Source organism: Astyanax mexicanus, chromosome 6 (assembly GCF_023375975.1).
Source record: "Astyanax mexicanus isolate ESR-SI-001 chromosome 6, AstMex3_surface, whole genome shotgun sequence".
NCBI lineage: Eukaryota > Metazoa > Chordata > Actinopteri > Characiformes > Acestrorhamphidae > Astyanax > Astyanax mexicanus.
This window is the reverse complement of record NC_064413.1, coordinates 40,269,623-40,282,469: the sequence shown is the minus strand read 5'-3', so window position 1 is coordinate 40,282,469 and position 12,847 is coordinate 40,269,623. Positions and strand designations below refer to the sequence as shown.

The window sequence follows — 12,847 nt, the reverse complement described above, 5'->3', positions numbered from 1 at the left end:
ATGTTCAGATATTTTTATTGTTGTTTTTTTTCTTCCAAGTATCGTTTTGGTATCGAGAATCGTGATACTACAGTTGGTATCGGTATCGAAGTCAAAATTTTGGTATCGTGACAACCCTACTAGCCATTACTGTATATACTGCATTACTTAACACAGGCACGTATAAACACTTTAGTTTTCTAGAATATGCCATGTATTACAGATTTTGTAGGAAGAACTTCAATTATTAGTATGGCATGACAGACTTAATATAAAATGTAGCAATTACAAAAAACACAATTTCCACTTCTTTCGATTTACTGTAACTAAGCCACACACCAACAAAATCAACTTTAAAGCAATTGATTGTAATTAGAGATGGCCTGTTGGTATAGATTGGTATCTGTATTGTGCTGACATCAGCAGTAAATGCTGGATCAGATATTGAAGGAAAAAAAGAATGACTCTGATCTTGTTCCATAGCAGGGTACCGCACACATACACACAGACACACCCATTTCCTCACATACTTACACCCAGGGGGCAATCTACCACAGCTAACACATCTATCGTGTGTTTTGGGAGAAGGGACAAAACACTATGGAAGAGAGAACACAGTACCCAAAAGCAAGGATTGAACCTACTATTCCAGGCTCTTGGAATTGAGTGGAACACATATTGCAAACTGTGCTGCCATTCCCCTCCGTCTCTACTGGTAATGTAACGTTTTAAAGTTTTGACTGAGTTACTGAGTTAGTCTCACAAAAAACTCTGGATGTCCCACAGAGTGTGTGTAGTGGTGATCACTCTGGACTGATACCTTTGCCCTCTGAGAACTGTCCTCAGTGCTGCTGGCTAGGCAATAAAGTCCATTAATGTAGCCTTATGGTCACAGGATGACACTCTGCACATCGTGGTGTTAAAACAAACTCTCTGAAGTATACAAGGATTGGAATTGCCGATATCCAATCCTTTAAAATATGCCTGGATCTGCCCCAAACCCAATCCTAGAAACAAGCAGTATTGGATTTATTTTCCAGTCAGCAAAAGCAAACACCAAAAACATGCAATACATGAGCACAAACAAAGCTGTTTATTTTTTGCAATGTATTTGTTCCAGATCCTGCTTCCTGGTCTGTATTTTATAAATAAAAAAATTCTTTGTCGGACATTACGAAGGCAAACGCACATCAAATGATCAGCAGTGTTTCAAATATGCAGCCATATCCCCACTGCAATGTAACTGAGTAAAGCCATGTTTCTCATATAAAAGCTTAGCTCACTTCCAAAGCATGAAACAAAACAGTTTCTGATGTCAGCGCTGTCTTCTAGGCCAAGCATAATCAATCAGACTTCCAAACTCTTTCAAAGGACAGAATCTCATTTTAACGACTTTTTTCCATTTCTGTCAAGCATACAGTTTAATGAGCTAATCACAGGGGTTATACATGTAGAATTCTTTCACAGTTCTCAGTGTTGATGCAATTAAATGGATGGAGTGTGCATTGTGTTATTATAAATCATTAAAACATACTTGGACATAAAAAGTGGAGGTAGATGATGTACAACTGGGGAAGATGAATGACACCACAATACACAATATGTTGTAAACCTCAGTTATAATACGGGTTGGTTTTAAGTTCAGCTTTAAATGAGGAGAACCCATTTACACCTGGTCACATGTTCCTAGTATGTGGATTGTTTCCTGATAATTGCTGCTCATTATTGCTGGTCTTTCAGTTGTACTATGAGATTAGTTTTGTTGTTGAATGTGTCTTCGCAAATGCGGATGCATACAGATTTTATATTCTGGTAATAATGTGGTTTAAATGCTTGTCAGAACACCACATTAAGTAGTGGTAGTGATTCAATTTGTTGCAGTTTTAAATGCATATTAGGTGCCTTTTTTGCACTTTTACTGTGCAGTGCCACATGGGACAGTAACTATCAATGTGTCTTGTTGGTTTTACCACTTAATTTTGTTGTGAACTCTATTAATCCATTCCATGGGAGCTAAAGAATTCTGATTTGTGGAACTTGCCAGTTACTTCTCTGGTTAGACTGTTCTAGCCAGATGCCTCCGGTCACGATCATTAATACCCACTGTGCTGTCCACTGTGGGTGTTCATTCCTTCCATCATGCATTACTGGTACATGGGACACTGTGGACTGATGAATGTTAATGCTATGCACACAACTTTCCCGGAAAGTCCCATCCATCGGGCATCCGCCATCAGGCCTCTGATAATTTCCGTGGCCTTGCCATAAGCATACTGGCCAGTATTCAACCCTTTGCAACTTATAAAGGTGATGTTCTTCACCAATTTATGGTTCTTTTTTTACCAACATGGTTTTTCATGGTTCATGGAGACACTGATCAAAGACCTTTTGAGGTGCGGTTATTTCTCATAGTAACGCCACTGTTGCTCAAACTGCTTTAGGGCCACCTTCTGGAACAAGCTCACATGAGAAAGCATGTGCACATGCACACAACCCAGCCACACACAGAAACACAGCAAAGTGTGTCACTCCAGAAGGAAAAAAGGGGATTTTTTTTCTTCACTCCCTCCTTTGTCCCTGGCATATTTCCCAGCTCTCTAGCTATATTGCTTGCATCACAAGCAATGAAATGAAGCCAGCCAGCAAGTAAGTAAGTCTCACTACATTGTGCCGCAGACAGTATGTGCAGATGGCCATCTACTGCAGCTGTACACTTATAAAACTGTAGAGTCGGAGAGAGAGGAGGAGAAAGGAATGGTACAATAAGTGTGTAATATTCCACGATGAGATTGTAGGGAGCAGGTGGGGAGAGGCAGGAAAGAGAGAAAATTAGCAAGGACTCCGATCAAAGGGATAGAGAGGGATAGAGAGAGAGAGGGGGAGAAGATAGAAAGAGTGAGGGGTGGGGGTGTAGGGTTTCAGAGCTTGGCCAGAGCACTTGCTGTTTCAGCTGTGCAGCAGAGATCGCCAACCCCTGCTCTCACGGCGCTGTAACCCCGTTAGTCCCTGTCTTTTCCGTCATAAGTGACATGTCTTGCTCTGCCAGTACTCAAATGCCAGCCTGCCATCCTGCCTGAACCCGTGAGCGACAGCGACAATAGCAGGACTGCCTGCCTGAACTTCTCATGTGCTGTCTGTCTCTCAATTGGAGTGGAGGCCTTTTTTCTTTTTACAGCAAACAACTCCACAATTGTTTAGGAAAAAAACATTTTATTTTTATTAACATATAAATGCTGCAAAGCTTTCAAAGTGCCACAGGAGAACCACTCTTGATCGCATAAAGAACCTTGGGCTTCATTCACTCTTAAGAATAATCAAGCTTTACTAAAGATAATGACCTCCACCAATGTCTTCATATTTGAGATTTGTTCAATTTACAAAAAAAAAACAAAATACAATGACATTAATGATTACAGGGGTGTTCTAACAATAACATTAACAACTTGTAATACAATAAATGGGCACAATCCTCAGTAAAATGTGATGCCCTTAATATTGCTATTTTTTCCTTGCAGATTGCTTAGATAGTGGTAGTAAACAATTTTAAAAAGAAAAGGTTTACAAAATTCTAAAGAAGACATTTGTGATTGAGGCAGTGTAATATCGGTGTTGAATTAGAACTGTGCTTTGGACTATTTGACTGAACTGAAGACACTTTTCTTCTGGTACCTTTCCGAATTCACAATAATTCTAATTTTCTTGAAGCAGCCAGGACCACTGGCAGCAAAGAAAAGCATCTCACCATACTTAGTGTTAGTAAGCAGGGGTGATGTTTCTGATATGTTCATACAAGCACAGTTGTAGGCCGTTATTAAAAAGTAAAATGTTGGGTTTCTTTCACTGCAGCACCCACACCAAGTTGCCAAGTGCTTACATTGCAAACTCTAGGTGCTTCAGTTTACTTCTCTTTAACATTAGCGGCTTTCTTCTGGCAACCTTTCCATACAAACCACACAGCGAAGAGAGAGAATTATAAAAGTCTATCCAAAAGACAGAATTATTTCAATCAGTCTTAATTTACAGTTAACCTATGCCAGCATTTTGTTATTTTATTTTTTATTTTATTACAATTTTTTTCATGCATATTTTTTAAAGGTCTCCTTAGTCTTAAATGCAGTGGAACTTTTTTTTTTAATGCCACGTTTGAATAATTTATTGTTACAGGTCAATGATTTTAATTAACAGCTAAATAAGTGTAAAAAGGACTCATTCTTAACATCCATGCCAGTGTAAAGAATGCATTGAAGCATATTGCTGAACAAAAAACTAACCTTAATAAATATCAATGAGTAGCACTTTTTGCTGGCAAGAATTTAAAATAGAGAAGGAAGCTACTGGAATTTATGAACCTGGAAAGGTGTAGAAAATCCTTTGTAAGGCTATGCGACTTCAGTGAAACAATGCCATTCTCACCAAATGGAAAAAAACCTGGACCAGTGGTGAATCTTCTGGCCTACCAACATTCCTGCACAAGTGAACTGACAGCTCATCCAGGAAATCACAAAAGAACCACAATGAGCATCTAAGAAACATCCAAGCCTCAGTATTCTTAGATAAGGTCACAGTGATCATGATTCCACCACTAGAAAGAGACTGGGTCAGTGTGACATCCATGAGTTGAAAGACAGAAACCACTGCTAACCCAGAGAAACATGTCACATCTTAAAAGGAAAATCTCCACAGTAATCATCTTCTAACAAGTACAACCAGCCTGGGTTTATAAAAACTAAGTAAAAAAATTAAATAATTAGTTAAATAACTGTTGTGTTTCTTCATGTTCCAACTTTTCTCATGTTTTATGATTAGGATATGCATCTTCAAGGTGTTGTATACAGCCTGCTTATATACATCACGGAATCCACTATTCTCTAGCCACCCATTAGCTTTAAATCGCATTTTTACGATTAAAGATCAGCTCTAAAATAAACTTTTTTTTTCACCTTCACATACCAGCTTTCAAATAAGAACTATAGATAGAAATATCATATCCATTTTATGTAGCAAGGCTTTTGAAGAATTGCATAATGTGTTTGGAATTAACATTCTAATTTATTCCATTAACTCTGGAAATTACAGTACAAAGACCATACTAAAACTAGAGTGAAAACATCCAATCATAACAGATGTCTGCACACCATACAATCATTAAGGAAGTCTGTAATGAAGCACTCAATCAAGACTTTCCTTGCAGTGAGGTGATTTACAGCAATTTCACAAAATAGCACTTTAGTCTAACATAAATCATTTGTGTATACTGAATTGTTTGTTCATTTTAATTGATCTTGTCAATGTATTCTTTGAATAAAAATTGTCATATTGTTGCCAGAATGACAGACATTTTAGAGGGAAAGCAACAGCACAACCCCAAAACAAAGCAATACACAGAACACATAACAATCCACATAACACAATTATGGTGTGAATACCTATAACCTATTAGACTGGTCACAATAATTATGTTATTGACATGCTGGCTAAAATAATTAAGGATTTAAAATAAAATACTGCAAGCTTTTAAGAGCCAATATTAATTGTCAAAAAATATTTAACAAATCAACAAACTGATTTAACATAGGCCTATGCCCCATCATACAATTTTTTTGGTTGTAGCCAATGGATACTGCATATAATCATCCTCTGACTAGTTTAGACAAAACACACTCAGGTTGGAAAACTCTGAGACAACTTTGGATTAAATATCTCACTTTCATGACAAACTGCCTTATGGTCTACAGCTGTTATGAGGATTCACCCCATTAAAACAATATTTAGTTTCATGTTTGCATCTGAACTATATTAACTTTACAACTTTTACTAAAGTCAAATTTTGTGTTCCTTGTTAGAATCACACTCGACCTGGAGAACCTGGAGAACAGTACAAATTATAAGCATGGAGCTGCCTTGTCATTTTAACCAGGTAAAGAACTAAAGTCTACATTTAAAAGAGCCGTTATTCTAAATACTGAGTGGTACAGACATCAAGGTGTTAGCCCAATCAATGTATGCAATGAATCTCTGGTGATACCAGGGTCGTCTGTTATTAGGAGACCTGGGAAGCACAACTGGCCTTACTCTCTATCCCATCACTCTATGCAATTGCTAGACAGTTTGTGCATCTGTTAATTGATGTAACAGAACTGGCTAGCATTCTCCTACAAGTGTGTTCAGCTGTTCAATGAGGTGGTACTAGTGGACTGAAAAGATGAAGCTGGGAGGAAACACATGGTGTCTATGGTGGTAATATGGTAAGGTTTAACAACTGAGTGGAAACTGTACATAAATAAAATGACAAATTAAAAAATATAAAAAGGCAAAGTTGTCAATGTCAGGGTATAAATCAGCTTGAAGAACAGAAACTACAAACCAACATTATTTTGGTTTGTATTGTAATTGTAATTAATAAAATCCTAATTACCCTTAGAAATGCTAATTTTTATTACTGTATTATTTAAATTATAAATCTGTGCTTGGGTTAGAATGTAAAATCCTGTAGTCTGTTTTTTATTATGTTGCCGAGCTCTAATTATATTATGAACCGTGACAAAATTGAATTGATACCATAATCAAACCAAAAGGTACCTGCTGAGTACTATCTGTACTTTATAGAGTCAGAACGCAATTCCACTCCAACGAAATGTAGACAAACACGCCAAGATCTAATTTAAGAATCTCACACAGATCATAACATATTTCGACTGGTACCCTCAAGACCAGTGCACATAATTCAAACGACGATGACAGGCCATGTCTAGCCTATGTCAAAATCTCAGCATGTATCTTTACCTCTATTACCCTCCTCCTCTCTGACACAGCACAGTGTCCTAGCCCTGCACACTGCACTCTGCTCATTATCTTAATTGATGTTTAACCCCTGGATCAGCTGATGATGGCTCAATTAAGAGCTTGCTAGAGGAGAGATTAGTGATGGGAAGGAGGATTCTGCTCTTGCCGAGGAGCAGCAGCCCTAATCCACCAGCAGCACAACCAATACTGACACAGAGGCCATTTTGAAGTGGAAAGGGCAAAGTAAAGCAGTGTGGGTTTTATGGAAAGAACATTTTTGATAAGTTACCCGACAAGAACGAATTCACAAAAACACAAAAATTAAGGAAAAATTGATATACTGTGTACTTGGTATTAATATACAGCATATTAGCTATACTAAATTATACTACTGTAGGAGTATAACAATAAAATATGCCTTTAAAATGAATCACTTTTATCCGAAGATAGCCCGCTTAGCTAAGGCTACAACAGGAGGCTATATGAGAATCATGATAACATGGTAAACAACTGCGGTTTGATTTAAATTAACTAAGATTTGGCAACTTTACTACACGTTTTACCGCATTTTTAAAAGCAGAAACCAGACGCACTGTTTATTTAAATGCACAATTAATGCTGGGTGTTTCCACTCATTTTCCTCTTCAAGTCATCCAACTGATGCATCCTCGGTTTTCGGAGCAGCACTTCAAATAGTCTTGGTGAACACAATCTTGAGTACTGGAATTCAACTTTAGCAGCAGAAGACAATAACAGAAGGGCAAAAAAGAACACACAAGAATGCATACTGAAAAGGCCTGATGACGCCACAGACAAGCTTTAATAGCTTCACTAAAGGTGTTCCTGTAAACAGTAATTTGCAAGAAAGCACACTCATGTTTTGTGTGTTTTTGTGTGTGTATTTAACAATACCTATATTCTATTAACTATAAAGCACAAGAGCACAATGTCATCTCTGAGAATTTTTGTAAAATTGTAGCAGATGGATTCAACAAATAATTCACATTCTTCCATTGTGACATTTTTCAAAATTTGCTTTAATGTTTGAATGAAAACACCAATACCTGGACTCTAATAACATCCTTTTGTGGAGAATATTTAGTCTGCCATCTTAAATAAGCAAGTGAACAAAGTATTAAAAAATGAATAACGAGGAGAATAAGAGGAAAATAAAGTGGTTATAATAAGCTATTCAACTTGTTTTTGTTTCCAAATAAAATAATAATAATAGTGAAAACCTTGGCAGCATTTCACATACACAGCCCACAAAATCAATACAGATCAGGCCGTTAAATTCACTGGACGAAATGTATGACTAAGTTTCAATTACAGAAGGGAGATCTCGATGCAAACCATGAAAGCAGTTGTGTTTTTTTATCTTTAAAAAAGAAAAAATAATGGAAAAAAAAACACTTCAAGCAAACATTTGTATTAAAACAAACATGAAAAGCCACACAATTCCAAACACATTCTTTATATTTTTTGGAGCTTAGGTAAATGTCATTATAGTAGCAGGAGATACAGGATGAATATCAACAAACAATAGCTTATAATATGTACTTTTTCTGATATCTGGTGCAAGAAATAATTAAATATATTTTTACACAGTTTAATCACAATGCCCTTTTTTTTATTACTAAAGATATCCACAACATGCTTAAAAACTATTTTGACAAAGTGTGATGCAACATCATGAAAAGGAATGTCTTCATATTATTCAGCTTTTATTCAGCAATTTATCAGAGTGTTGTATACCTAGTTTATTTACAGGGATACTCAGTACTATGAATGTAACACAGCATTACCAAAAACTGCTGTAATACTGGCTGTGTTTCAAAGGCCAATGCTTTTTGTGTAAATGAGCCAGTGAAGCCACTGTAATCAGGATATGCTCTCCTCCAGGTTAAGGTTATCTGGTCCACTCCTACTTCCAAACTCTTTTTTACAGCTGGACTCCTAATAGAAGCCTGTTGTAGCAGCTACTCTCAAACTGGCAGCAACCACAACTGCAGTGTGGGAGAGGAGAATGAGACGATATGTGGTAATTACTGTGGTAAATTTGTCCACAAAACACCTTTTTTCTATGAATATCCTGGCTTTCATATCATATCAAATAACTACCATAAACATAGGCTTCAAACAGGTAGCCTATCAATAGGGTTGCATGATAATAAACCTGACATTTTTGTTACAGTTTTGCTTTGTGCATTATATATTAAAATAATAAATATATTATGATATTATTAATGCACTGTGTATGGAAGATTGTAATAAAATAAACAATATTGGGCAGATAAACAATGGAATTGAGAACACTATGAATTTTAAAGCACTGCAATGTAGATGCTGAAGAGATATCTTGTGTAGCCCTACCTATAAACAGTGTTTGCCAACATTTTTCTCAGTCCGTTAAGCATTTCTCAGATTTCATCCAGAACTCCACATATTGTACTGTTCTGTAACTCCCATATAACTATAGATAGAAAGCAGAGGCTCAAGACTATATTTGTCATGATTATATTTTGTTGTGTGTAATTGAAAATCGTTCTCTCTTACTAAAACAGTATGATACGACAAGCACACATTAAAACAGACTATTTCACTTCCTGCTTTCAAAGGGAGCAGAGCTCCTCTTACATAAACAAATAAACAAGCGTCAGCAGGGATTCAGAGATGACAATCACACACATTCCTCTCTGCATATAAGTCAGTGTGGCCTAATTTTCCCTTGTGTCCATACTAACACTATACTATGGACAATAAAGAGGGGGGGAAAGGGAATGGAACATCTCACTCATTTCTACACTCAACAAATTTAAAGATATTTTCTATATAACCAGAAAGTTAGACGCAGTATGTCTCCAATAGGCCACTGTGTCGTGACAGAGCACAAACAGGCTAAGAAACAAGGTAATTAATGCAAGACTAATAACTGAAACATCATTAACGCCAGCTGTTTGCCAAGTTTTGTCAGCAATGAATCACTAATGTTTTGGTAAATCAGGCACTCTCGCGTGATGTCTTCCTGCCTAGGCAACACGCCAACATGCATGGCTTCTAAGGTCTGTGTACTGTAGAAGAAACCTGGCAAGAACACAGAGCAGAGAGTAAGAGAGTGATATTTCAGCATGTTCTCTTCTCAGTGCCATGATCAATCCCAGCAATTGATCATGGCAATTGCTCTCCGACAAACCACTAACAAGCACAGCTTATCCTCATCAGGGTCCGGTGATGTTACTGTTGTTCATTTTTGAACATTAAAAACAGGCAAAACAACATCAAACAACTAGCTTGTAGGCAGCGGCGTGCGCTGGATAGGAGTCTGATCTATATCGCTCACTACAGCACTCCAGGTGGGTGCCAGTAACTGGATTGAGGCTCTAGGGACCAAACAGTCGCCATGTGACACCCTGCTGCGAATCACAACGCACACACTACCTGACTGCATGACTGAGGGGCTTCACTCATTCTGAGCATGCTTTAGGACAGGCCAGGATTCAAAATTGAGGCCACTGAGGCCATTCAACCTAAACACATAAACGAACACATAAATAAACCTGGAAGCAGTCAAAATGTCATGTGGGTTAAAGTGCAAACTGTACTGCTGTCAGGCTAAAACCTTGTATCTTGAAAATGAGAAATTCACAGGGGAAAGGAAAACACTTCCTTTCCAATAAATGGAAGTCAGTGTAATAGACTTAAATTAAAGTCAAATTTGAATCATTTCTATTGGTTCACTCATCCTTGAATTTTAGGGCAATGTAGAGAACTATCAGATATCAAATAGATATATTATGGGGCAGTTTTACAGAAAAGGATTAAGTCTAGTCAAAATTCTAAATGGAGATTTCTCATTGAAAGAAAAAATTAAGTTTAGGACTAGGTTTAATCATTGTCTGGGATAAATGTACGGCAAGTTGTTTTAGTCTAAAAAGACACCAAATATACGTGTTTCTAACTGATATTCCATTATTACTAATATTATTAATATTAGATCTACAGATGTATAAAACCATATCTATACTATGATTTTGATTAGTCATACGCTACCACTGATTTACATGGAATACTACTCTCTCTTATCTATGATTACATTTTTAATCTTAATTTAATTTAATAATTTAATTTTAATTTTTAAGTAAATTAACAAGTAAAACATTGAGTCACAAACATTGACTAGTATGAACAGCATTGTATTGAAGATTATGTTTTAGACATAACACTGTACATTTCCAAAACACACTATTCTAGTAGTGAAAGCTTTAAATATTTTAGATTTCAGCCCATTTTAGAATTAGCTTTTGAAGTCAGAATTATTTTTCAGCTATTTGAACTTGAACGTATCTCTAATCATAAAAATAACAATTTTGGAGATATTTTCTGCATGACAGTGAAGAGTGTGGGTGCTAACATCACAGTAAGGCTTAGCACATCACAAAGGGGGTGGAAAGAGCGATGTAGTTATTATACAATGAGGAACACTAACTATAAAAGTTTCTAACCAAGCTCTTTAACACTTGTACCCACCCAAATAAAACACACACAGACACCACATGCTGTTGCATAACACTTATACAGAGAAAAATTGAGAGTGCTGCTGGTTTGTGGCAGCACTGCGTAGGCAACACCAAGTTTTGGCGTGGTGTATTAACTAAAAAATAATCAACATTTTTACCTTAACGTTATTTATTACTAACGTTTATTTTGCCTAGACACACGGAAGGTGCCAGCTACGCGTTTGTTTAAAAATACCCTAGAATACAAGTATAAACATTTATAGTTAGTATTTAGGATGTAAATAAGGAGTACAGGAAGGAGTACATACACATAGGTTAGCTAGGATGTTTTGTTTTTAGTTTCAGAGATAAGCAAACACAGAAAACGTAGGTAACTGCAACTGTAAGAGCGTGTTGACAGGTCCGAACAACCGCCACCAAATCTCTGACACTCGGCTGTCTCTGTCCGCCGCTGTCTGTCTGTTGCGCACCAGAAAACACAGCACACACAGCCTGCGCCCGGCTTTACAGCCTCATATTAGGGAGTTAAAAATCACTATTTGCAGTTAAACGTCCAGGAAAAATGTGTTTGTTAGGAAACAGTCTATTTAGTTAACGGAGCTAGCTGTCTTTAAACACCGGGCCAGTAACTAGATAAGCTACCCCTTGACAACAGGCGAGTTAACGCTAGCTAGCTAAATGGCAAGCTAGCCTAGCAACGGTAGCCAGCCAGTCAGCCAGCTAGCTAACGCTGGCTAACCTCAGCTAAGCTAGCGAGCTAGTCCTCCATTTTGGGCTGAAATCCATCCCAGCACAACACCGGAGAAATTATTTGCAGCAATGGGACACATCCACAAAGCTTAGTTAGCTAGCCAGCTATACGTATAAAAGGAAAAGAGGCAGTTTAAGAGTTTAAACCCGTTATTTTCTAAATAAACGCAGAGCTAACGAAGAAAGCTAGTTAGCTTAGCTAGCTTTAGCTAATATAACCTAACTACCAGCCTAGCTGGAGTCACTTACCCGGAGTAGCTACTGTATCCACATCTGTAAGGTGACGAGGAGCTTCCCTAAAACCTGTAAACGGTTGCCTGAGGAGAAACGGGAATGAAAATCCTCAATATTTTTAAATCAAGCCCAGCCGAAGTTCATCATCAATCACCAAACTCTCTCCCCTTGGTGCTCTAGATAGGATAATTGTTTAGCTAGCTTTGCCCAGCCAAATGATACACTGTACAAGGTGTCCTGTCTACCATGATTGGCGTTGCTGTATGATTGACACACGGCGGGCCAATAGGAGGCGGGCTTGAATCGGCTCCAACCAATCACGTCCAAGGAATCGTGCCGCTTACTCGCAAAGGCAAAGTCGGTAGGCGAGGGTTTAAGGTGAAATAGGAAGGACTTGAGAGATCATGCTGGAGCTATAGCGAGCTACCTGTATTCATCCGCCGGTCTGTGTACATATTTTCGCGTATGTGTGTGTACACTTATTTTTAATACTTTTATCAATATTTGTGATTTCTAAATATACATACGGCGTGTGTGTGCTGTGATATCTGCTTTGCGTGATAAAATATATTCTTCTTTATGTC

The 12,847-nt window shown here is 37.5% G+C and overlaps 1 protein-coding gene across 11 annotated transcripts in view; it reads right to left on the bottom strand.

The window, feature by feature from the left end:
- The window catches only part of mef2d (myocyte enhancer factor 2d), a 68,367-nt gene extending 55,810 nt beyond the window's left edge, over positions 1 to 12,557 (bottom strand). For 2 of the 11 annotated variants that reach the window (XM_049480052.1, XM_049480053.1), the window contains exon 1: positions 12,279 to 12,553. The gene's annotated coding sequence lies outside the window, so the exon portion shown is untranslated. Of the gene's footprint in view, positions 1 to 12,278 lie in introns of all 11 variants that reach the window. The other 9 variants (XM_049480050.1, XM_049480047.1, XM_049480051.1 and 6 more) reach the window with 9 other exon arrangements.
- Between the last annotated feature and the right edge of the window lie 290 nt (positions 12,558 to 12,847).